Source organism: Mizuhopecten yessoensis, unplaced genomic scaffold (assembly GCF_002113885.1).
Source record: "Mizuhopecten yessoensis strain PY_sf001 unplaced genomic scaffold, ASM211388v2 scaffold10751, whole genome shotgun sequence".
Lineage (NCBI taxonomy): Eukaryota > Metazoa > Mollusca > Bivalvia > Pectinida > Pectinidae > Mizuhopecten > Mizuhopecten yessoensis.
Window position 1 is genome coordinate 474,461 of NW_018408703.1, and position 25,529 is coordinate 499,989.

At 38.5% G+C, this 25,529-nt stretch overlaps 1 long non-coding RNA gene across 1 annotated transcript; it reads left to right on the forward strand.

Moving 5' to 3' along the window:
- On the forward strand, nucleotides 1-25,529 carry LOC110462136. Its single transcript, XR_002464238.1, has 4 exons — nucleotides 1-148; nucleotides 18,938-19,038; nucleotides 23,547-23,584; nucleotides 25,448-25,529. It is a non-coding gene; the product is annotated as an uncharacterized LOC110462136 (long non-coding RNA).

The following is a 25,529-nucleotide window of genomic DNA, read 5'->3' on the forward strand; positions in this document are numbered from 1 at the left end:
CTCGTGCATTCAAACAAAACTTTATTGTGTGTTTAGTTACCTGTGTGTACAGACATTAGGAAAGTCAGGGTGTACGGAATCTATCTCCTTGTTTGCACAACGATATTAGCAAGCTTTCACTGCAGAAAATCCGTCTTCAAAACATTTGGTATGTATTTGTTTGATTTTTAGCTCACCTTGCCCAAATGCTAACTTAATGGGTTTTCTTTCTTTCTGAATAAACATTAGCTAAAGGGGGGGGGGGGGGGGAAATTGAGGTGTAGACCTTAACTTTATCACAACTAAAACACCAACAAAAATACAAATGAGCAGTTGGTTCGTTTTTCGTAAGAGCATAAAACTGGAATCCCAAAAGACGCATGTTGTCATACTTATAATGTATTGAAAAGTAATTGTTATGCAAATAAAACTAGGAATCATATGCTACAGTATACATGTAAAAGTATCTTGATATGGTGAGTTATCAGATATTTACAGACAAATCAACAGCCGGAAGCCATCTCAAACAATGATATTTTCCAGACAAAAAATGTGTACATCTTAGAATAAATGTATCGTATGACTATTGTTTACCAAAAATATTTTGATTATAGAAGGACTAGGGAATGAACTACCAGTGACAAAAATATCAATCCAAAATATGTGGTGGAACATAATAAAAGAAAGGATCAAATTACCATATGGTCTTTACATACAGTCAAACCTGTATTAAGCGGCCACTTAAGGGATTAAGGGAAAATGGCTGCATAAGAGAGGTGGCTGCTGAAATCAGGTGCAGTCAGATCATGTGACTAATAATCCAGATACAAAAGTTTATAGTTAGGTTCAAGTGTACTTTATTTTAAATACATGTATGTAATGCCAAGCAATTAGAAAATAGCATGTATTTATGCATTTAGAAGACAAAATGTTCACATAAAAATTACATGTACATGAAGTCATAAATACATGTACCAGAATTTACATGTACAGGTACATGTATAATGAAAATGCTATTGACCTGAAAAGTTCTGATACATGTACATGTACACATGTATATGCATGTATCAATGCAATTATTATAACGTCGATGTCTGTTTGAGTAAATCGGACCCTGTAGAGTCTGGCCATTTCACTCAACATATATGCCTCAACTGCAATGGAATGGGAGAAATATTAAAAGAAAAACTTGTTACAAGGCAAAACTTTGACATACAGGTGTACAACACAAACACAATATAAGTAGAAATCACCCATTGTTTTATAAAAACCTTTGTACCATCTTCATTAGTACTTTGTCAGTTCGATCTTTTCTCTTCTTTCCTCTAATCTGTTTGATCGAGTCATGTTAACATTAAATGCAACTTAAGGTAACTTTTGATCTAAACTAAATACTGATGTGTATGAAAGCCAACCTTCAAAGTGAGTTTGTCATTTCACATATTCACTAGTACAGTACTTAAATTAAGTGAAAGAAATAGAATCGATCATTGCAATATGAGAAAGATCTGTTTAGTTCTTCTTTTAATCTATTTTGTTTTTATGATCAGTCTCAAAATATAACATGCACAACGAGAGATCAAGGGGAACCTTCATATAAAAGTTGAAGTTGTACTTCCCGAGAAATAGCGATAGCAAACTTTCTATATCAAAATCAAAGATGGCTGCCTGTCGGCCATGTTGTTTATACGATCAGTTTCAAAAGTTACCCTGCACAGCTTAGGACTAAGGGTAACCTACATATAATATTTAAGAAAGATCCCTCAGATAATTCTTGAGAAATAGTGATAACAAACTTTCACTATCAAAATCCAAGATGGCTGCCTGTCGGCCATGTTGTTTATACGATCAGTTTCAAAAGTTACCCTGCACAGCTTAGGACTAAGGGGAACCTACATATAATATTTGAGAAAGATCCCTCAGATAATTCTTGAGAAATAGTGATAACAAACTTTCACTATCAAAATCCAAGATGGCTGCATGTCGGCCATGTTGTTTATCCGATCAGTCTAAAAAGTTGTCTTGCACAGCTATGGACTAAGGGGAACATACATATAAAATTTGAGAAAGATCCCTTAAGTACTTCTTGGGAAAAAGCGATAACAAACTTTCACTATCAAAATTCAAGATGGCTGCCTGTCGGCCATGTTGTTTATCCTATCAGTCTCAAAAGTTGCCTTGCACAGCTTAGGACCAAGGGGAACCTACATATAAAATTTTAGAAATATCCCTTAAGTACTTCCCGAGAAATAGCGATAACGAACTTTCACTATCAAAATCCAAGATGGCTGCCTGTCGGCCATGTTGTTTATCCGATCAGTCTCAAAAGTTGCCCTGCATAGCTAAGGACCAAGGGGAACCTACATATAAAATTTGAGAAAGATCCCTTTTGGCACTTCTTGAGAAATACCGATAACAAGATTTGTTTAAGGACGGACGGCGGACGACGGACGCAGGGTTATTTGAATAGCCCACCATCAGATGATGGTGGGCTAAAAAAAACATATGCCTACCGCTATCGATTTGATCAATAAACGAAATCGCCGAAGCGTAACTATTACCTGTGCTAGTAAAAATGGGAATTTCCTATGGGTCTAAAAATAGAACATTAGAGAGTTCCACGACGACCGAATTGGAGATAACATAGGGAATTTTAAAGCACAAAGCGAATGGCGGTGTGCGAGGGTTGCGAATTTATCGAGGGAATTATGTATTGAAGAAATCCGTTCTAGGTGATAGTTGGCGGTAGTATTGGATGGCGATATGAATACTCTCAGTACGGTCATTTCATTTCAGTATCAAAATATTTTTTAAACGTTACGGAACTTCTGCTTCGTCGCCTGAAAAATTCCTTGGTCCATTGGTTGTGAAAGACTGGTAGTGTTGGCAGGAAAACAATTCAATATTTCAAATGAGGATGAACTTAGTCCTTGCTCCGCTAATTCAATCACTTTAACGCGATCGCTTAGAGATCTACACATAAACTACTGACCATAGTATATTATGTGACTAAAATATGCCCGTAAAAACAATTCACTTACCTGAACCAGAGTTAGCGAGTATCAATGAAAATCGCCGCAATGAGTTTCAATCACTATCGTAAAAACATCACATTACTGCAACTAAAAATAAGCGTAGTCACGTGATCGTTGCAGTGTACCTTTCTAGACAAAATGGCGGCTGGCCGCTGTTTTCAGACAGCGATCGTAATTGGGACCCGAATTAAGTGGCCGTTGGCCGCTTCAGACAGGTGACCACTTAATTAGAGTTCAATATATAGTGTATTTCATCGGGAGGACCATATACTGACCGTTTAAGGCAGGTGACCGTTTATTTAAGGTGACCGTTATGGCAGGTAGACTGTATACATAAAAAAATAATTTAAGTTTAGGTGGAATAAATATTTAATCAACAGAGAACATGTTTAGAAAAGATTCGTTGGTATGTTCCTTTTCAAGATGGCCACCAAAACATTCTTTCTACTGCCTAATCAGTTGTCAGATTCCCAGACAATGCTTTCGCAATATCAATAGTATTTAGAGATTTTATGTTTGTGTGTTACTTTGTTTTTATATATTTATTAAAGTTAGGCGCCGTATTAGTCCTAACAGCTGATGACATTTACAGATAATGTTTTGCAAGATGCAAGAGTATGGGATGTGTTAAAATGGCAGACTTGTGTTACGAATTTACTATATACTGATATGTAGATTTCATCAATGTTATAAGACATGAGTTGGTTTATCTATCTTCCAGCTACAACTTTGGCTCGAACATGCCGTTCAAAATGGCGAGATTCGTCTACTTCGATTCAGACACGATTTCAGACCCTTATATCTCACCTTTAAATGTAAACGATGTATGCCTAGATCCTTCGTAGATTAAATAAGTGATGTGTTATTGTTTTGTACATTTTAAACTGTCGGAAACATTATAACTCCGAGAAATTCCATAGTTTACACTTTGGCGGACTTCAAATGTGACGTCATTGCTCAATGTTGATTGGCTGATACAACCCAGGCGGAAAGTATAAAAGCCGGCGGATGCACGAAAAAGCGACTCAATGCTCTGACAGACGTCGAGCAGTTAAGACTTGCGCGTTCTACAAACCAGACACATCATAAATGTCGTTTCTACCACCAGAGCGATGGGTAGGCATTTCATACTAGTGCAATAATTATTATTGAATGTTTTGGGTATTTGAGGTAGCTTTTTGGGCGTAATGCATTATGGGATATTCCCAAAAGCAGACGATATGACCCAAGAGGGAAAACTAACTTCGAAGCTACATAACTAATCATAATCAAGAATGATTACATACTATTTATAGTGAAACTGATTATTATTCACGATCCAAAAGAAGCAACTCGAGCTAAGGATAAGTTACTAATTCCGAGATTTCCGACTACTAGATTTCTCCCTAAATACCGTCTATAGTGTTTACATTGCGGTACTGATTATCACACTCTATGGTAAATAATATTATCCATTCTTCAATATTAAATGAACCAAGTATTTGTATTCAAGTGTTTGTCAACTTCTTTCAACTTCCAAGATACTGGACAGGAGCGAACCTGAATTTATGTGACCCGCTCCGTTTCCATATTTCTCCCATAAAGTGTTCACCACAACATATTGGCCAGATATACGGCGACGGGCCGGAAAACGTAACACTTTGAAAAAAGAAGGAAGAAGAAAATGATGCGAGGCTTCGAGTTTGTTTTCAAACTGGTGATTTTAGATTTTTCAAGCTTTGTCTAAACTTCTTAGTCCTTGGGTGCAACTGGATTTTGAAGATTGCTATGATAGCCAAGATAATAAAGTATACTTGATGTATGAGCACACATTCCACTAGTTCTTTGACCAACTGGGCATTGGCAGTAGTAATCTTTTATTGGATTATTTTCATTTGGCGTAATAATTCCAAGCATTATATTTAATCTGACTTATCTTATATATTAATCCATATTTCATAATCTCTACGCACTCTGACTTTGCTCACTTGGAGAGAGCTGGTTGTTTTCACTCTCTAAGCCAAACAGTTTGCTTTTGTAAGTAGAAATTTCATTTGTTGTGCGAGTTCTTTCTCAGTTTCCGGTGATCTTTGATAAATGAGTCCCAGTATCCAATTGAAGCATGCAATCACAATATTTGGCATTTTCTCAATTATATCAATGAAGCAATTTGATATTCATAGAGTTCTAAAAATATCTAATGTTTCAGACGGCCTTGAAAAGACTCTACAATCCATCGGGATTTAGCAACTGTTCTGTCAATGTTAGCCTGTAGATCAGAGTATCGCCTCTTCCCAGTCTTAAGATATGAGTACATACTGGTATTAATACCAGATGCCTCTAACAGTCGCAAGACATCTCTAACACCACGATCAGCGACTACATGGTCGTCGTCTTAAAATGACCTTGACCTACTTTCAAGGTCACAGGGGTCAAATATGTTTAAAACTTAAAAGAACAACATCCTAAGAACCATTTGGACTAAAGTCATAATACTTGGGTATGTTACGGAGACCAGGGCCCGGGATCATGAAACGGACTTAAGTATAATTCTGGACTTAAGTCCAAAGTTTTTTTTACTTAAGTCTAAAAACAGACTTAGCTTGGGGATCATGAAAAAAACAACTAAGTCTTAAGTCTAAATTTCTGTCTCAAATCCTAAGACTACTACAGGGCAGACTGAAGTCTGAATTTGATCTTAAATATGGCGGACATATCGTACGCTTCAGGTGCCCGTCTTCTCCATTGAGAGAAAGGAAGAGACATTTCGTCCCGAGTACTTCTAGACCATTTACTTTTAAAACCCTCCAATTAATTCAGGACTATTGGAGAGTTTAACAAACGTCCTATTGATTCAAATGACCACCTTGAGGCGGTCCACATCGTAATCCAACAAGATTATCGAAGTTTCCCACCATTCAAGTTTCCGACCATCTACACTCGCTGGCTCAGCTTGTCCGATAATCATTCACAGGAAGACATGATGAAATGTTAATCTTGAGTCTCATTTTATTGTAGACGTGTACATCACTATAATAAACATACTTGTATGTAGACCTAATAGACCTACTGCAAACATACGTTCGCTTGAACTTCCACCGTTCCGGTGTTGTGAACAATGCGACTGCAGCGCCGCATCCTCGACGGTACCGTAATAAAACTAATAAACGCTCTCATTTGCGAGATCACAATTATCACCGTACTGCTGATGAAACGAAAATGTTGTGTTTCTTCTGGCCTAAATAATTCTTTATTTTGATAATCATACATTGCTTAGAGAATTATTATTTTCTAGCTGTTTTTTAGCTCACCTGGTCCAAAGGACCTAGGTGGGCTTATGCCATACCGCAGCGTCCGTTGTCCGTCAACTTTAAACTACTAGTCATGAACTACTGAGCAGATTTTAAAAAAAAATGGTGTGGAGCATCCTTGGGTGAAGAAGAACCAATTTTGTATAAATGGTGGGTCTGGCCCCCCAGGGGCCTGAGGGGTGGGGCCAAATAGGGGAAATATAGCAAATTCTTCTTTAAAATCCCTCTTCTTCTGAAGAAATGGTAGGATTTGTTCCATATTTGGTCAGAAGCATCCTTGGGGGGAAAGGGAACAAAGTTTGTATAAATGGTGGGTCTGTCCCCCCCTGGGGGCTGAGGGGCGGGGCCCAATAGGGGAAATGTAGCAAATTCTTTAAAATCCTTCTTCTTCTGTAGGAATGAAAGGATTTGGTCCATATTTGGTGTGGAGCATCCTTGGTTAGTGGGACACCAATTTTGTATAAACCATGGGTCTGGCTCCCCAGGGGCCTGAGGGGCCGTGCCCAATAAGGGAAACATAGCAAATTATTCTTTAAAATCCTTCTTCTTCTGTAGGAATGAAAGGATTTGGTCCATATTTGTCGTGGAGCATCCTTGGATGAAGGGGAACCAATTTTGTATACACTGGATCTGGCCCCCAGGTGCCTGAGCGGCGGGGCCCTATAGGGGAAACATAGCAAATTATTCTTTAAAATCCTTCTTCTTCTGTAAATGAAAGGATTTGTTTCATATTTGGTCTGAAGCATTCTCTGGGAAGGGGAACCAATTTTGTATACACTGGATCTGGCCCCCAGGTGCCTCAGCGGCGGGGCCCAATAGGGGAAACATAGCAAGTTATTCTTTAAAATCCTTCTTCTGTAGGAATCAAAGGATTTGGTCCATATTTGGCGTGGAGCATCCTTGGATGAAGGGGAACCAATTTTGTATAAACCATGGGTCTGGCTCCCCAGGGGCCTGATGGGCGGAGCCCAATAGGGGAAACATAGCAAAATATTCTTTAAAATCCTTACTCTTCTGTAGGAATGAAAGGATTTGGTCCATATTTGGTGTGGAACATCCTTGGGTAAAGGGTAACCAATTTTGTATAAACGGTGGGCGTGGCCCCCCTGGGACCTGAGGGGTGGGGCCCAATAGGGGAAATAGACGTAAATTTTCAAAATCCTTCTTCTTCGGTAGGAATGACAGGATTTTGTCCATATTTGGTCTGAAGCATTCTCTGGGAAGGGGAACCAATTTTGTATAAACGGTGTGTCTGACCCCCCTGTAGGCAGAGAGGCGGGGCCCAATAGGGAAAATAGAGGTAAAACCTTTAAAATCCTTCTTCTACCATAGGGATTAAGGGATTTTATCCTAATTTAGTCTGGAGCAGCCTTGGCCCAAGGGGACTCAATTTTGTATTAGCAGTAGGTGTGGTCTCCGAGAAGGGCAGGGCCCAATAGGAGAAATAGAGGTAAAACCTTTAAAATCCTTCTCCGCCGACCATCGGGATTAAGGGATTTTATCCTTATTTAATGTGGAGCATCCTTGGGTGACGATGACTCAATTTTGTATAATTGGTGGGTATGACCCCCGTAGGGGCATAGGGGTGGGGCTCTGTTTGAAGTTTGTTCTCTATATCTCAAGTACTGGATGGATCTTTTTGAAATTTCATATGTACTTACAGCACCTACCATGGAGTGCTATATCTGTACTTCATACCAATTACTTTAATTATATTCAGGTGAGCGATACAGGCCCTCTGGGCCTCTTGTTTTTTATATAGTTGTACAATTGTAACTAGTTGTATTATTACACAAGAAAAAAAGTGATAGACTTTAAATATTTAACCAGAATTTGCAAAATACATATTTGAATATAGTCAGTCAGCATGGCCTGGCAGGATTAAGATTAATGACAGAATTGTAAGACATTCAGCTTTTCAATATTTGAAGAAACTGATCAACCTTGTCTGGCCTCAGCTTTTATGATTTTTTTTTTTTTGTCTATGGACTTTAAACAAATCTGATGTGTTGATTAATAATAGAGAATATTCCCCTACCTGGAGGGTGAGACACATAAATCTCCAACCAAATCGTTAGTAAGACAACCAAATAATCGCACCGAGGTTCAGACAATCAAATATACATGTATAAACTGAAGAAAAAAAATTAAAAAAATCATAAGGACTGATTTCTAAGAACAACCATGATCTCATAGATATGCAGATTTCCAGATATATCATAGCACACTATTCCATGGATATCCCAGAAAATATTCTTTTAAAGCAATTACTTTATTTTTGAAATTATAATTTATAAGTAATACCAGCCTCGGCAATATTGCTCAAAAGGCTTACATGTCATAATTTTTGGAGATCATCGGGATATTTTATAAGTTATTATTATTTACCCCTATACTTATAAAGGGATGGTTTGCTAGCAAAATAATCAGAATAAAATTTGATAAAAAATAAACTGATCTGTTACAGTTCTTATTAAAAACACACACATCTTATTATTGTTATTGTAATAAGAATACCAAAATAAGCAGTCAAGTTTCAATCCAATAATGATTTGACCAAGACTTTTGAAAGAGATTTTGGAAAGATATCAGGTGTTATAGTAAAGGGTACTGAAGGAATGGCACTCAACAAGGGAATGAAACTTGCTAATGTCGGCTTAATAGTGTGAATCAATCGAGTTTCATAAAAAGATATGGTACAAAGAATTTCGACAACTCCTCAACATATTTTGCTTCTTTATCTCAATAGAGATACTTTTAAAAAGAAAAACTCCTATCGGCTCATTCTCTTTTTGATAAAAATAAATATCAATAACTAACTGCAGTTAGATAAACATGATAAACAATGTGGAACCTCTTTAATTGAATAGAAAATTAACATAATTTTGTAGGATAATTCAACATTTTTTTGGTCAAAACAAGCAGAATATAAGTTACAAGAGGTTGGCTAAATATGGCACTACATAACAACTGAACATCATCATGGAATTACTCAAAATAAGAAATCACCATATATTTCAAACAGATTTTCAGTACATTTTTAGTAATAATGATATNGTCGCCCAAACTATTTTTGTTGGGCCAGTGACTACCTCACTTTTGACAACTTTTAGTCGCTCAAGCAAGACTTTAACCGCCATTGGCGAGCAGGTGACCGTCCATTTCAGGCACTGCTGCACAACAATGGACCAAGGGAAACCTACAGATATCAAATTTGAGAAAGATCCCTTTGGCACTTCCCAAGAAATAGTGATAACAAACTTTCACTATCAAAATCCAAGATGGCTGCCTGTCGGCCATGTTGTTTATCCGATCAGTCTCAAAAGTTGCCCTGCACAGTTAAGTACCAAGGGGAACCTACATATTAAATTTGAGAAAGATCCCTTTGGTACGTCCGGAGAAATAGTGATAACAAACTTTCACAATCAAAATCCAAGATGGCTGCCTGTCGGCCATGTTGTTTATCCGATCAGTCTCAAAAGTTGCCCTGCACAGCTAAGGATCAAGGAGAACCTACATATACAATTTGAGAAAGATCCCTTATTGAGAAATACCGATAACAAGAATTGTTTAAGGACGGACGACGTCACGGACGCAAGGTGATTTGAATAGCCCACCATTGTAGAAGATGACCCATTCCTTGATTATTCATAACGGCCAACTTCATGTTACATAGCTTTATTAGATATTTAATTTATTTATTGAATTTTGGCTCAAAATTCATATATAAATCAAATACTTCCTCAACATTTAGATAGTATGTCGCACTTAGTATTATTTACAATTTTGTTTGCCATGAACAACATCTGTTGTACAGAGTAATCATAGTGATAAAAACAAAGTAACCCAAATTAAAACTAGATACCAGCTGTAACGGAGAGAAACCCAATGTCGTAACTTTACCTGCTCCTGAATGTGCATTTATCAAGCTGATGTCATCCTGGACAAACAGTCTGCTATCACATTTCGTTGTCTCATGTAACATCCCAGTAGCCCCTGGTAACCCATTTCCACTCCTCACAGGACACACACGGGGGAGGGAGGGGAGGGCTTTCATTCCTCCTACGAGTACAAAAGGGGAGGAGAGGTGAGCTGTAAGTGGTCCCTAAAGACAGAGATATTAACCCCTCCCTTTCATTCCATCCCTTCATGAATGGGAATCTCAATAATTGTTTTACATTATTAAGATACTTGAACACTCTCCTGGTACATGTACCACCTGTTCTTCTACTTTCTCCCTCTCACTTACCCTTCTCCTTGCCTCATCTTATATCCATCATTCATTCATCATTCTCTTTCCCTCATTTATCCAATCCTCCCATCAGTTACTTTCCTTCTCCTTTAATTACCTTTTTCTTCTTCTTCGCTATATTATCCTCCCCCTCCCTCAGTTCACCCCTCCTTCCCTTCCTAACAAACAAAACCTATTTCCAGGAACTGTGGTATGATTTACATGACATTGTACACATGTCACAGACCTAAATCAGGTCAAATGTTGACACACAATGAAAACCTGAGATTCCACCTGATTCTGTTATATGATGATGAGAGGTGTTTCATGTGATAGTCAATACTGTCTCCCTCACCAACCGGCAGTGTATTCCACCCCCTATCACCAGATGTAGTCTGTTATACTGTATATATAAACCATCTCCTCACCAACAGGTGTCGGGCCTATAGGACATAGATTATCTGATCGCCATCAATATCTACAGCTGGTGAGTAAGACCTTTAGTTTTAAAACAGGATACATTTCTTGTTATTGATTTCCGTGTTTGGTAATAAATAAAAAGACAAACAAGTTTTCCTCTCAAATAGGTTTCCTCATTAAGATGTGGTTGCCATATGTTTGTATACTATAAGTGCTGACATATAGGTAAGAAAAGGCTGAATATTGAAATTATAGCTTAGAGTCTGTAATAACTCCAAGACAAATATGCGATATCCTTATGGTATGAAAAACTAGAATTATGTCAGTGTAACATTAAAGCCGCTCACCACTTCAAATTGAATTGCTTCAGTAACACGTTGAGCATCAATATCTACTATAATACCTCAGATATGTGTTCTGTATTCTGCTAATTGGAAATCAGGTCATGTGATGATGTTGCCTTTGGAATTTCCAAAATCAATCACCTCTTAAATGATGCCTTAAAAATATTCTCCCTCTCCTCTTTTTTTTACCCTCTTTAAGTGTGACGCATTGTTGTAATTTTCATTAATTAGCATCCTCAGATGATGTGACATGAGCATTTACTTGCATAATGGCAATCAGTGAATGGATAATAAAGAATAGGTGCATTTTGTGCTTGTGAAATGAAGGATAATTAACAGTAGTGGGAAAACATGAACAGAGACATTGTACTAGGGACAGTGTATAATACGTCCCTGATTGTACTCCTTTTATTTTTATTTATTTATGTGTGCACATTTATGTAAGGACTTCGCATAGCTGAACACGGCCGCCCCGGATAATATTGCTGTGTAAACTGGTATAACATTTTGTTTGTTTTATTATTTGTTGTTTTCCTCATCAGAATGGATGATTTATTCCAGTTCCATGGATCATTTATTTTCAGTTCCATTCTTTGTAGAAGTTACCAGACCGCTACGGCTCTTTGTCCGTAATATATGTTCGTGTGACTATATCTATGTAATGTGTTTGAAAACATATAAATACTGCTTTTTTATTTGTAGATTTATAAATAAACATAAGATAAAAAATTAACTTTTAATAAAGCTTAATGCTTAATACCGTCGGTATTTTCATATTGTTAGCGATTCCTGCGGTATTGTTAACATGTCATTCGTAGAAGTAAAAACAAAAGTCGGTTTTCTAGCACACATGTTTTGGGAACTTTTAACTTTTAAAGCTTTTCCAAATGTTGACAATTCCCGCAAGACAACTAAGCTTGCAATTTTGCGCGTGCGCGGCCGGTTCATAGTCACCGGTACCAACGACCATCAAAAGTATTGCAATTGTTGCATGCCGAATCAGCTCGGGAACTTGTGAGGCTTGACGCTTGATAGTGTGATACATTATTTTGAAATGGTTGTTTTTCAACCTTTTAGACAATAATTTTTCTACGTACACCATCCACGGACTGATGAATGGTATAAAGTACATAAACCCTGAATTCGATAGGGAACTTCATAAGTTTGAAACATGATCATGTGATTCATTGATTTGCAATTGCTGTTTTTCAAACTTTTTTTGTAAAACACCCCGCGCTTGATCGTTGGTAAAATCTTTTCTGACCAATATGTCTCTATACGTTTTCTATACGACTCATCAATCTTTTGCGAGGTAGTAATTGATTTTATATTACATATCAATTCAGTAAACTTTTCTTGTGTTATTTTGTCATAGACTATGCATAAACTTACCTTTTTTACCATCTGGTTTAAATATAAAGTGATATACAGTGTAGACGTCTCATTGTTAACGTAATCGATTATACCGTCACAGCATGTCAGTAAAACAATGTTCATACAGCAATATGATCCGGGCTGGCCGTGTTCAGATATACGATCGAAGACATATGTGACACGCGAGAGATCCATGTCCTCATAAAACTTAAATCCCTCACGATAACTCGGTAATTTAGCCCCCTGAAATCCATCGTTTCCGATTGTACAATGTTGTTTTTCACGTCCAATGAATGTGTTGAGAATGCATTTTGTTTATAAAACTGTTTTACTTCACAATATAGCTGTAAATTTTTATATATTGTGTTGCATAGATGATCACCAAACCTTGTATGTACCAGGTATATATAAATTGGTTTTTAATGCATATACTTTCTGTTGTTATGTAAATTAAATGTTCATTTTAGGGGAACTTAAGGTGAAACCTGCACTTCGCGGGAAGGAGACTGATGTGAGACTAGTTGTGAGAGGGAAAGTCATTCCTGAAGGTCTTCTAGAAAGTGGTGATAAACGCCAGGGAACTTCTCTGCCTACATTAGATGTAATTAAGCTCATATTGGTGATCTATCCAAACAAAGGAATGATGACATACTGTGTTTGAAATCTACTAATAGTTCATTTCAGTGACTATTCAGTCCATTTGTACTGGCCTAAGGACGGTCTTTCTATTGCTGTACAAGTTGTCTAGGGTTTTCATCATGTCAAAGTGTTTACTGGATGAAGGAAGTGAGGCCAAAATGTGTAGTGATGTGATAAGAGTATTGAAATTTTCGAGTAGAGGTTGTCAGCATTGGCAAAGTTGAAGAGGTTGTCCGTAGTAGCGAAGCTGATGATGCGCGAGTCATCTCCATCATCAAAAAGCAGGAACTGTTCCCCGGCAGTCGTCTTGGTCCAGAATCCGTCCAGGACAACGGCTCGGGTGGTCATTGGTAACTTTGGTGTCTGCATCCATCTTGCTCGGTAAAGTCTAGCGTGCACTGAGTAGAAGGTCGGTAGACGCTTGACAATCCTCTTGCTGGCATCATTCCATTCGTCGGTCCGGAGCTTGGTCACTTCCTCGTTGTAGATACTCGGTATTGGCGTAATCTCTGATTTGGATCTGTTGTGTATGCCGTCCATAATCTCTCTGGCGATGACGTTGGCATGGTCTGAAGGATGGGTGAGCTGGCGTTGTCCAAACCGGACTGTAATATCATTGAGTGTAGTCATTGTGGCAGGGCAGGTGGCATCATTAATATTTTTAAAATACTAGAAAATGAAATAACACATTTCATCTTATCATATCAGCAGCACAAGGACTACAAAATGGATATATTTAATACTGAATATATATATTTATATATATGATTAATATTTAAATAATTTAAATTTTAACATTTGTCATTAAAAATCTGAAAAAAACTTATATAATGTATTATTAAATTAAATATGATAAAACACCACCTTAGATAGAAGGGTTAACTACAGGTAGAAACACAGGTAAACACAGGCTAAAACACAGGTGGATACTGCCAACAACATTCTTCCCCCCATGTTTTTTTAAAAAGTGGGGGAAACGAGAACAAGCCAAGCCCTTATTATGATATCGATTATTATGATGTATCGCTTATTATGATATTTTTACCCATATACCGATTTTCTCCTTCTTTAACTAAGCAAAAAAATAATGATATTATTTTCCTACCGTGAATGGATTTTTATAAGGTAAAAACGCAGGTAATTTGTCCGTGTGAAACACCTGGTCAATAAGTAATAGGTCCGGCTAACTGTACATCGCCCGAGGTGAACACCTGTCCTCTCCAGGTAAATTTGTCACACCTCGCTTCACCCCAGTCAGCGGAAAACAATAGATCGACCATCGCTTGCTGGTCATACATTTTAGTCTTAACAAAACATGTGGTGCAGTTAATTGCTATCTAATTGCAGTTGGACTGTGTATCAATTTGAAATTATTAGGCCTACCGAACACAAATACCGATAAGAAAACGAGCATGCCTTTCATAATATTCACGGTTACCTTGACATATCATTTCAGAGAATCATGTCGATTTCAATGAAAATATTACTTCAGCTGGAACAAGTGTGTTTTTAATCATTTGAGCAATAGTTTCTCTATTGCGTTAGAATTCGATTTCCCCCGTGTCTCCGTTTGAAAAAGTGTCAAATCGGGACATACCGCCCTGACAGCATGGTGCCGGAAATCAATCCAAAGTTAACGTTAGTGTCGTAAACAATTGACGACTTCTTCTTTATTCTCAATATACACCATTTTCGTTAAATTCAATATGTGGTTATTGTTAAAAAGGGACTATTTTGTGTTTTTTATTTGTAATTGTTTCTTTGCAAGTTGATTTCACCGCACGACTCGCGAGGCATGTGATTGTCACATGATCGTAAATTGACATAGCGCGGCAAAATATTTCTGGTTGCAAAAGAGGGTAATCATGACTTATTTCATCATATTGACTGTCATTTGAATATCGTTAGCTAGGATATAGTATAAGGAAACTTATTAGGAAGTTATTTAAAAGTGAAAGTAGAATTATCATACTGATCATTACGACGGCAAAACGATATCTCGAGTTTTTCAACACGCTGATATTAATCAATGAACAAATTATTTCGATTATTACTTTATCCCTTTGTATTTATAGTTTTCGATGTTTCTACTCCAATATATGTCTGATTTATATAGGGCATCTCACTTCCGGGTCAGACAACAAAAACGATCGAAAACAGCGCGATCGGTTATTATGATATTTTTTTCTAGCAAATAGAATATCATCATAAGCAGGTGTCACTGTAATAAACTATCTTTGCAACCCCCCCCCCCCCCCTACACACTCCCCCCACACTCCCCCCTTAGCCCGAGGGGTCAGCCCCACTATTTGTACAATTTGAAATCCCTATCTCCCATGAATGCTTCCGACCAAATATGATTTAGTGCATAGTTCTACAGAGGTCAGTCCCTGCAGGTAGGGCGTGATAATTGTGTGTGCTGCCCCCAATACATAATCGTAAGAGGCGACTAAATTTGGGATCTTATATTTTCTTTCCCTTCTAAACAACTTTCTCCTTCCTAATGTCTCCCTTGACAATGCCTCTCTTTTGGCCTTTAGTTGAGCGTTCGACCCTGTGAGGAAGGCTTTGGGTTCTGTCCCCTGGCCGAGACAAACCAGAGTCTTTAAAAATGGTAGTTTCTACTCCTGCTTAACGCTCAGCAATTTAGGAGTTGGACGACTGGTTCGCCCGTTGTCAGTATAATGTGACCGGGTGGGGCGTCCTGCTGGGTGTCTTCGGCAGTATGTTTCAGTGAGGTAGCACTATAAAGTCGGCATCAGTTCCGCGCTATCACAAGGAGATAAACACGAACATATCGCAGCCTACGAAAAAACACACATACACTACACGCATGCATCTTGCACACAGGGGAGGCCGTCCTTAAATGACCTTAGCTGTTAATAGGACGTTAAACAAAATCAAACAAACAAACAAAATTTTACAAATGTGCAAAAAGTACATACAATCCAGCCAAAGGTTTAGTTAATGTGTAATGTGTAAATGGTATTCATTGTAATCAAATTATGCTATTTCTCAATTAATGTAAAATTGATTGTGGAGAGGGCCTTTGTAATGTTGATATAACTTGTGCCTAATCCGTTTGCTTCATTTATGCAATAAAATATGTTTAAATCACCACCCAACTGATCGACCGACCAGAAGCCTGTCGTATACACCGGGTTCCTGGTCACCGGTTAAAAAAATCAGATAATAGAAAGCAGCATTAGGGAGGGGGGAGTCTTATTTTACTAATTTATATATTCGAAACTGATGTTACTGTCCTCCGTCGCAAGATCACTCACTTCAAACGCTATCAGTATCGCGCTTCTCTCAGCCACGGTTTCCTCAGTTTCTGACGGCATGTCAAATAACGAGGCTGTTGTAGAAAATATCGACTGTAGTCGGGTTCGCATACAATCAACAAATAAATTCACGTTTGGATTCTTCACAAATTCGAACTTTTCTCTTTGCTTATTCAACTTCTAAAAATAACTCCCTCGTGGAGGGCAAGGTCGGATTCACGGTGTTTACTGTAACCATGCGCGAAATTCGTTCCGCGGAAAAATCGTAACAAGTCAAATCTAACGTTCAGCTCAGATTTCTGATAAACTTAAATCACTCTATAGACATAGCATAGCATACGCAACTGTATTGATACTGAATTGTGGAATAAAACTGAAGTGATTGTTAAAGGTTCCAGTTACCCTTTGAATATTCATTTATATAATTAAAGGCTCTATTTTGGAATTAGTTACGTGCTCCACTTGATACAGGATCAAATAAATCGGAGGGTTGGGTTCCCCTTAGGGCAGAGAGGCAGGGCCGATAAGGAAGAACATATGGAAAAAGTTTAAAATCCCTCTTTTTCTGAATGAATTGAGGAATTTGGTGTAGAGCATTCTTTGTCAAAGGGGACTCCTTTTGTTACATAAATGGATGATGGGGCCCGCCTAGGGAGAGAATTAACATAGGTCTATTAGGAGAAATTGAGGTAAATATTTAAGATTCTTTTCCTTCTGTATAAACAGATGGATTTTAACCAAACTTTGTCTAGAACGGATTTGGGCATGGGGAATTCAGTTTTGCATAAAGGGAGGGAGAAGCTTCCCTTGGGAGAAAGGCCCATAACGGAAAACATAGTGGAATCCTTCTGGATGAATGGAGGGATTCCAACCGAATTCAGTGTAGAGCATACTCAAGCAAAGGCGACTCAATTTTGTATTAATTGAGGATGTGCCCCATCCCCATCCTCACGGGGGGCAGAGGGGAAATTAAGGTAAATCTTCAAGAATTCTTCTCCTTTTGTACAAATCGATGGATCTTAACCGAATTTTGTCTAGAACATCCTTGGGCAAGACGACTCAATTTTTGTATTCATTGAGGATACGGCCCTCCTGGGGGTTCAGGGGCGGGCCCTTATAGACGTTCTGCAAGTTGTCAAAAGCGTCGGGTCACAGGTCAAGCGGTTAAAGGTTTTTCACGATCACATGGATTATACACATGGAACTGATGCATTTAAACGATACTTCTTTCTGCTGAGATGATATGACATCTAATTTTTCAAAGTCCATTACATGCTTACGTTAACAATAGATAATCGTATTAATATCTGATACAATTTAGCAGTTGAATTCAATAGAAGTAGGCCTGTCATGTCATTTGTCAAGCAAGTGTATCAAAGTGTGGTTTCAGCTGTCGTTAAGTTCGATATATCGCAGCCAATTTGTGACAGCTATGTACTGTATTAACAGTTCATTACAATAGACACCAATTTTATTTCAATCAATCATATTTAAATTAAAACAAAATTTTGACCATATTTAATAATTGGTCATATAAATATAAATATATTTGAATAGTTTAATATACAACCATTTGAACCTGCAGGCTGACAAGAGTGTCCTATGATCACAACACTCACACTATTGACGAATTGATGTACATGTGTAGTGCAGACATCTGTCAGTCAAAATTGCAAAAGTCGGGTTTTTGGACCAGGGAAATTTTGGAGACATAAAGCTTAGAATTGTAGGTCATAGTCAAATGCATGATTCAAGTGTAAGTGCATCATTTAACTCTAGTTATAAAATACTTTCTACTTGAACTATAAATTTAATAAAAGAATAAGTTACTAAATTATTGAAACCCAAAACATTCCCGTTAATCTATGATGCATTGGCAACTGTGAGAAATGTTCTGGTGTATAACAGTAAGTCTTTAAAAGATGATGATGATTATGAAAATACATGTGTGTATGTGGATATGAGCGTATGTCATGTTTATATATTATTTTAAATCTCTGAAAAATAAACTATGACAACAGAAGGTCTTTACAAATCGGGATCTTATAGACAAGTGAAAGTCAGGGTCAGTTTAGGTCACAAACTTTGCTGGGCTATTTATTACCAACAAAGCTATCACCTAAATATCATGACTGTAGGCCTGTCTATTTGTCAGAAGAAGTCGTTTTAAGATAAAGCTGACGGACGACGGACGGACGGACGACAGACGCCGCACCATGGTATAAGCTCACTAGCTCTTCGGGCAGGTGAGATAAAAGCCCTTAAAATAAATATGAATATCGCTATTGTTCAAAGTTTTATCTTTTGTGTACTCAATTTGTTTTTTAATTCTTTATTCTAGAATCATGATTTTAAGGAATAGAGTACAAGGTCATATCAGAGGTGCTGATACAAGTGCATATAAACGTCTGCATCCATCAAGACGTATAGACAAATATACAGGTACGTTGTGGTTATTGTGTTAAGACAAACGTCTTATTACAATATAAAATAAATTAGAAAGATTGGTTCGTGGTTGGTGGTATTTCAGGCTTTTAACGTCCTCTCAAAAGCAATGGTCATTTAAAAACATTGTCTCCATGTGTATTGTGTATGAGTGCATCTGTGTATATGTGCCAGAGACCAGGTATGTTGGTGTGTTTTCCTCCTTGTGATAGCGCGGATCTGATGCCAACTTTATACTGCTACCTCTCTGAAATACCTCCAGAATCGACTACTGTTTCTCCCTTGCCTTCTGTAAAGGGGACATTGAAGAAAACAAGAATATGTCTGTTGTATCCCAATGCATGTGAATCGTAAAAGGCGACAAAAGTGGGCCCTCTGAAGAATCGTTTTTTTCTAACATGTCTTCTGCAAAGGATACACGGGAGAGACCAAAATTGCTTACCCCATTGCAACATTTAGGATATTTTTAGTTTCCATTCTTTTCTGTCTATTTACTTTCTGTTCTGTTTACATATGTACCCGTCCTCATATCACCCATAGTGGACGTAAATCTAAACAAACAAAAAACAAGGCCATTATCCATAAAAGCTGAATGGTAAGGATCTATCCTTCTTATGAAGTTTGGTTTGTCCCGCATGAGGTCAGCCCATCCCTAGCCATTCTTCAAATTGGCAAACGTTTAATTTGGTGTAGTTCAATCCACACATTACCCATTCTTATTTACAGAAACGCGAGGACCAATCCCAAGATCTTACACGAGACATTGTTATAGCAATATAACAAAACTGTCATCGAAATGGTGAAAATCACAACAATTCTTACCTACCTAAACATTGTCGATCTATTCAAAATTGTTAGCTGACCTGCCCGAAAGGCAAGTGAGCTTATGCCGTTATGCGACGTCCGTCATCCGGCGTGAACTTTTTTTTACTTTTCGCTAGTGTGATGATATTTGGCTAGAAATATGCTGGAAATAAGGGCTACCAAGCTTGATCAATTGAAAGACCTTCACTCATATTCAAGGTCACAGGGGTCAAATATGTTGAAAACCTTAAACAAGTTCTTCTGAATAACCAAGAGGCCTAGGACGATGATATTTGGCCAGTAGCATGCTGGGTGAAAGGATGATATTTTCCTTGTTACTGTAATTTAGTCCACTTTTAAGTTTGAGATTATTATAAGGGGAGCGATTTAGGCCCATTTGGACTCTTTTTTAAGTAACCAAAACTATTTTTGTTTTTCAAGTTGTCAATTGTCTCTTTTTATTTTGTTTGATGTCGTTTCCTTTTGTGTGTTTTATCTACCTTTTATTGGCCCTAAAAACCTCTTCTATGTTAATGGGCCTTTTACTCAACAAGAGGCCCATAGGGCCTGCATCGCTCACCTGGTTATCTAAGCAATCATGGCAAAATATTCTCCAAATAAGATTAAAGGTAATAGGCCAGACCCCAAGGCCAATCCTTGTAGCATATCTGTATAAGATTTTTTTGCATGCCCAGCAATTTTATGTATGGTTAAGGAGTGGGGATCTCAGGTGTGCCTCAGAAACTAGGTCCCTAGGGTTGTGGCCAGACCCAAGGAACAATTACAATATCATGATTGCATTCGTCTTCTTATGCCTAGCATTTATATATATAGTTTTGGGGTAGGGATTTCAATCGTTTCAAAGTTCTGATCCAGGGGTTAAGTCTGCAAGGGTGGGGCAGACCCCGGGGTCAATTATATTATCATGACTGCATTTATCTCTTTATACCCAACAACTGTTTATATATTTTTGGGTGGGAATCTTATCCGTTTCGAAGTTATGACACAGGGGTTAAGTCTCCAAGGGTGGGGCAAACCCCGGAGCCATTCAAGATTTGTACAATTTTGAATCCCCGCCTCCCATGAATGCTTCCAACAAAATATGATTGATATCCAGTGCATCATTCTACAGAAAAGCCGTTTATAGCAATATAGCCAAATTGCCCCCTTTTGGCCCCACCTCTCAGCCCCTTGGGGGATCAGCCTAAACATTTGTACAATTTTGAATCCCTACTACCTACGGATGCTTCTTGTCAAATATGGTTGATATCCATCCCTGAGTTCCAGAGAAGAAGTCCTTTAAAGCATTATAGCAAAAATTAACTTTTTTGGCCCGCCCCACAGCCCCACCATTTGAACAATTTTGAATCCCCACCTCCCACAAATACTTCTGAATAAATATGATTGATATCCATTGCATAGTTCTACAGAAAAAGTCGTTTATAGCAATATAGCTAAACTATTTTGAATCACCATCACCCATGACTTCTTCTAACCAAGGGATGCTTCCCGTCAAATTTAGTTCAATTCCAATCCAAGTCATTTGAAGAAATTGTTGACGCACGGTATGGCATGTCCGGTGAGCTAACCAATGTATAAACAAATAGTGTCCTTATACACAGGAAGCTAAAATTAAAACAAATTCTTTAACTGCAAATTTGTCCTCATATTTATTTAAATACACCAGTAGTCGTAATCGTACGCGTCATTCACTTGTTCAAAACCTTGTGCATACCTGTTATTCTAGATATCTAAATCGTAGACAAAACCTTCAGAGTGTATTGTGAAACCCCAATCCATATAACAATAGTGCAATCGTGCATTCCCAAGGCTCGACCGGAAAATATTACCGAATGATTTTTAGCTCACCTTGTCCGTAGGACCATGGTGAGCTTGTGCCATACCGCAGCAATTTTGTATAAATGGTGGTTGTGGCCCTCCTCGGGGCAGAGGGGCGGCGCCCAATAGGGATTAAAGGATTTTATCATAATTTAGTCTGGAGCATCCTTGGGCAAAGCAGACTCAATTTTGTATAAAGAGTGGGTGTGGCACCCCGGGGGCCAAAGGGGCGGGGCCCAATAGGGGAAATAGAGGTAAACCTTTAATATTCTTCTTCTACCGTAGGGATTAAGGGATTTTATTCTAATTTAGTCTGGAGCATCCTTGGGCAAAGAGGACTTATTTTTGTATAAATGATGGGTTTGGCCCTCTGGGCAGAGGGGCGGGCCCATTAGGAGAAATAGCCATTAAAATCCTACTATTACCATAGGAATTAAAGGATTTTATCCCAATTTGGTATGGAGCATCCTTTGGCCAAGGGGACTCAATTTTGTATAAATGGTGGGTGTGGCCCCCCTGGTGGCAGAGGGGCGGGGCCCAATAGGGGAAATAGAGGTTAAAAATTTCAAATTCCTTCTTCTACCGTAGGAATTAAGGGATTTTAACCTACTTAAGTCTGGTGCATCCTTGGGCCAAGGGGACTCATTTTTGTATAAACCTTAGGTTAGGCCCCCAAGGGCCTGAGGGGCGGGGCCCAATAGGGGAACATATCAAATTATTCTTTAAAATCCTTCTTCTTCTGTAGGAAATACAGGATTTATTCCATATTTAGTCTGAAGCCTCCTTGGGTGAAGGGTAACCAATTTTGTATAAACCATGGTTCTGACCCCCCAAGGGCCTGATGGGTGGGGCCCAAAAGGGTAAACATAGCAAATTATTCTTTAAAATCCTCCCTCTGTAGGAAAGAAAAGATTTGTTCCATATTTGGTGTTTGGTGTTGACCCCCTTGGGGGCTGAGGGGCGGGGCCCAATATGGGAAATATAGAAAATTCTTAAAAATTCTTCTTCTTCTGTAGGAATGACAGGATTTATTCCATATTTAGTCTGAAGCCTCCTAGGGTGAAGGGGAACCAATTTTGTATAAACCATGGGTCTGACCCCCAAGGGCCTGAGGGGTGGGGCCCAATAGGGTAAACATAGCAAATTATTCTTTAAAATCCTTCCTCTGTAGGAAAGAAAAGATTTGGTCCATATTTGGTGTGGAGCATCCTTGTGTAAAGGGGAACCACTTTGTATAAACGGTGGGTGTGGCCCCCTGGGACCTGAGGGGCTGGGCCAATAGGGGAAATAGAGGTAAAGGATTCACTTGAATATATTTTTTATGTTATATTCAAGTTAATCCTTATAATTTAATTTACTATACACAATCCCTGTGGAAATCCACCAGCCAATCAAAAGCGACGTTACAAACGGCGACGTCATTTTTTTTACGTTATTGGCTGATAACATAATTGTTTAAGCCAATGAAAATGCTTGTAACAAGCAAGATTAAATTATAATGATGTAACAGTCGTAACAGTCAGTATCTCTACAATTCTAACCTAACTAAAAACTGTTTGATCTGTTCAAAAAGATAACTTAATTATAGGCACTTTCAGCCTTTTTCAAGTTGACGTTTGTCTTTCACCTTTTCGTTCGTTTGATGTAATTTCCTTTAACATGTTTTATCTACTTGTATTGGCCCTAATTACCTATTTCGTGTTGACGGGCCGTTAAGAATCAAATAATAAAAATAATGATATTGTTATGTGTAAAATATTTTGTCCTGCTGCTGCACAAGTAGAGGAGACGTTGATTTCACAATTCCGTTGCTGTATATTAAATTCGTTCCAGCAATCAGTTTCATTTTTTTTTTCTCACAGAAACTGGTTCAAACGTTGCAGAAGACATTGCTTCTACCGTAAGTATATTTATCACTCTACACCAACTTCTATGATTCCTTATTACACTACACACCGCGTGGTGGCATACGATCCCCACGTTTCGCGATGTAGTTCTGTAGGGTGGAGGGGAGGTATAAAAAAGTCAACTTCAGTCTCCACCGTGGAGAATAACCCATCCATTCTCCACCGGCTATACACGTTTGCTGTGAACGTGGAGCGATAGGCGAGCGTAATACATATTCCTGTAGAGTTATGTGATCTCAACGTGTCACCGGTACGCTATTCCTCCTGCATGTTTGACCGTGACTTCACGTTACACCTTTGTACCGCGTGGAGGAAACTTGGCTATACTTGTTCATGTGCATGCGGGGAAGTGAACGTATAAAATATATTTTAATTAGAGTTGCACTCCTTGATTAAGACACGTGACTGCACACTAGCAGGGTTAATATAAGCACGTGTTTTGTCATTAAATTAACGTAACTACAGTATACATGTAAATACATTGTCTCAGATTTATGTGCCTCCAACCACAGTTTATTTCACTGATGAAGCATCGCAATTCAACCGTCTACAAAATGTCGCAGTGGAAGTGGAAGGTTAGTTAGTAACTAAAATTACTTGTCTTTATCTTTCACCTAACAGTTCTATTACTGAGCGAGTTCTCTATAACCAAGGAAAGCTGTCATAAATATGTCCTGTAGTCGTCACACTGTTTAGCCCCGTCCTGTAATCGTCACACTGTATAGCCCCGTCCTGTAATCGTCACAATCTAGTCCCATTCTGTAATTGTCACAATGTACAGTCCCGTCCTGGAATCGTCACACTGTACAGACCCATCCTGTTATCGTCACGCTGTACAGTCCCGTCCTGTAATCTTCAAACTGTACAGCACCGTCCTGTAATCGTCACACTATAGCCCCGTCCTGTAATCGTCACACTATAGCCCCGTCCTGTCATCGTCAAACTGTATAGCCCCGTCCTGGGGGGGGGGGGGGGGGGGGGGTTCAGCCCCACCATTTGTACAATTTTGAATCTCCACTACCAAGGGATGATTCAAGTCAAATATTGTTGATATCCATCTCTTAGTTCCATAAATCAATATATCCCAATTGCCCCCTTTTGGCCTTGCCCCTCAGGTCCCTGGGGACCAGACCAACGGTTTTGTACAAAATAGGTTCCCCTTCACTCAAGGATGCTTCAGACCAAATATTGAAATATTGAACAAATCCTTTCAATCCTACAGAATGAGAAGGATTTTTAAGAATTTGCTATGTTTCCCATATTTAGCCCTACCCTTCAGCCCCCTCGGGGGCCAGACCCACAGTTTATACAAAATGTGTTCCCCTTCACCCAAGGATGCTTCAGACCAAATATGGAACAAATCCTTTCATTCCTACAGAAGAAGAAGGATTTTAAAGAATTTGCTATATTTCCCCTATTGGGCCCCGCCCCTCAGCCCCCAGACCCACCATTTATACAAAATGTGTTCCTCTTCCCTTAAGGATGCTTCTGACCAAATTTGGTCAAAATCTGTTCAGTCGTTTATGTAGAGCGATTTTTAGGAAAAGTTGACGGACGCCGCCCTATGGCACAAGCTCACCTGCCCTTCGGGCAGGTGAGCTAAAAAGTAAATGGTTTATATTGCCCTTAGGGCAGGTGAGCTCAAAAGTAAATGGTTTATATTGTCTGGTAAACTTTGTTGTTAGATTCATTACTAATTAATCTAGATCGGACATGATCTACTCCGTTTCGGTATCATCCCTCTAGCTTAGGATACCATGCACCAAATAGATTTTATCTATTGTGATTTCTTGTCTACGTATTGACGTAAATCACCAACAAGATACATGTATTTATTTTTGTATTTCTTCATTTAGAGAAACGAAGGAAAGAAAAGGCGTCATAACAATGTCCTGGATTCAGACTCAAAAGCAACAAGTAAATCGAAATCTGGCAAGT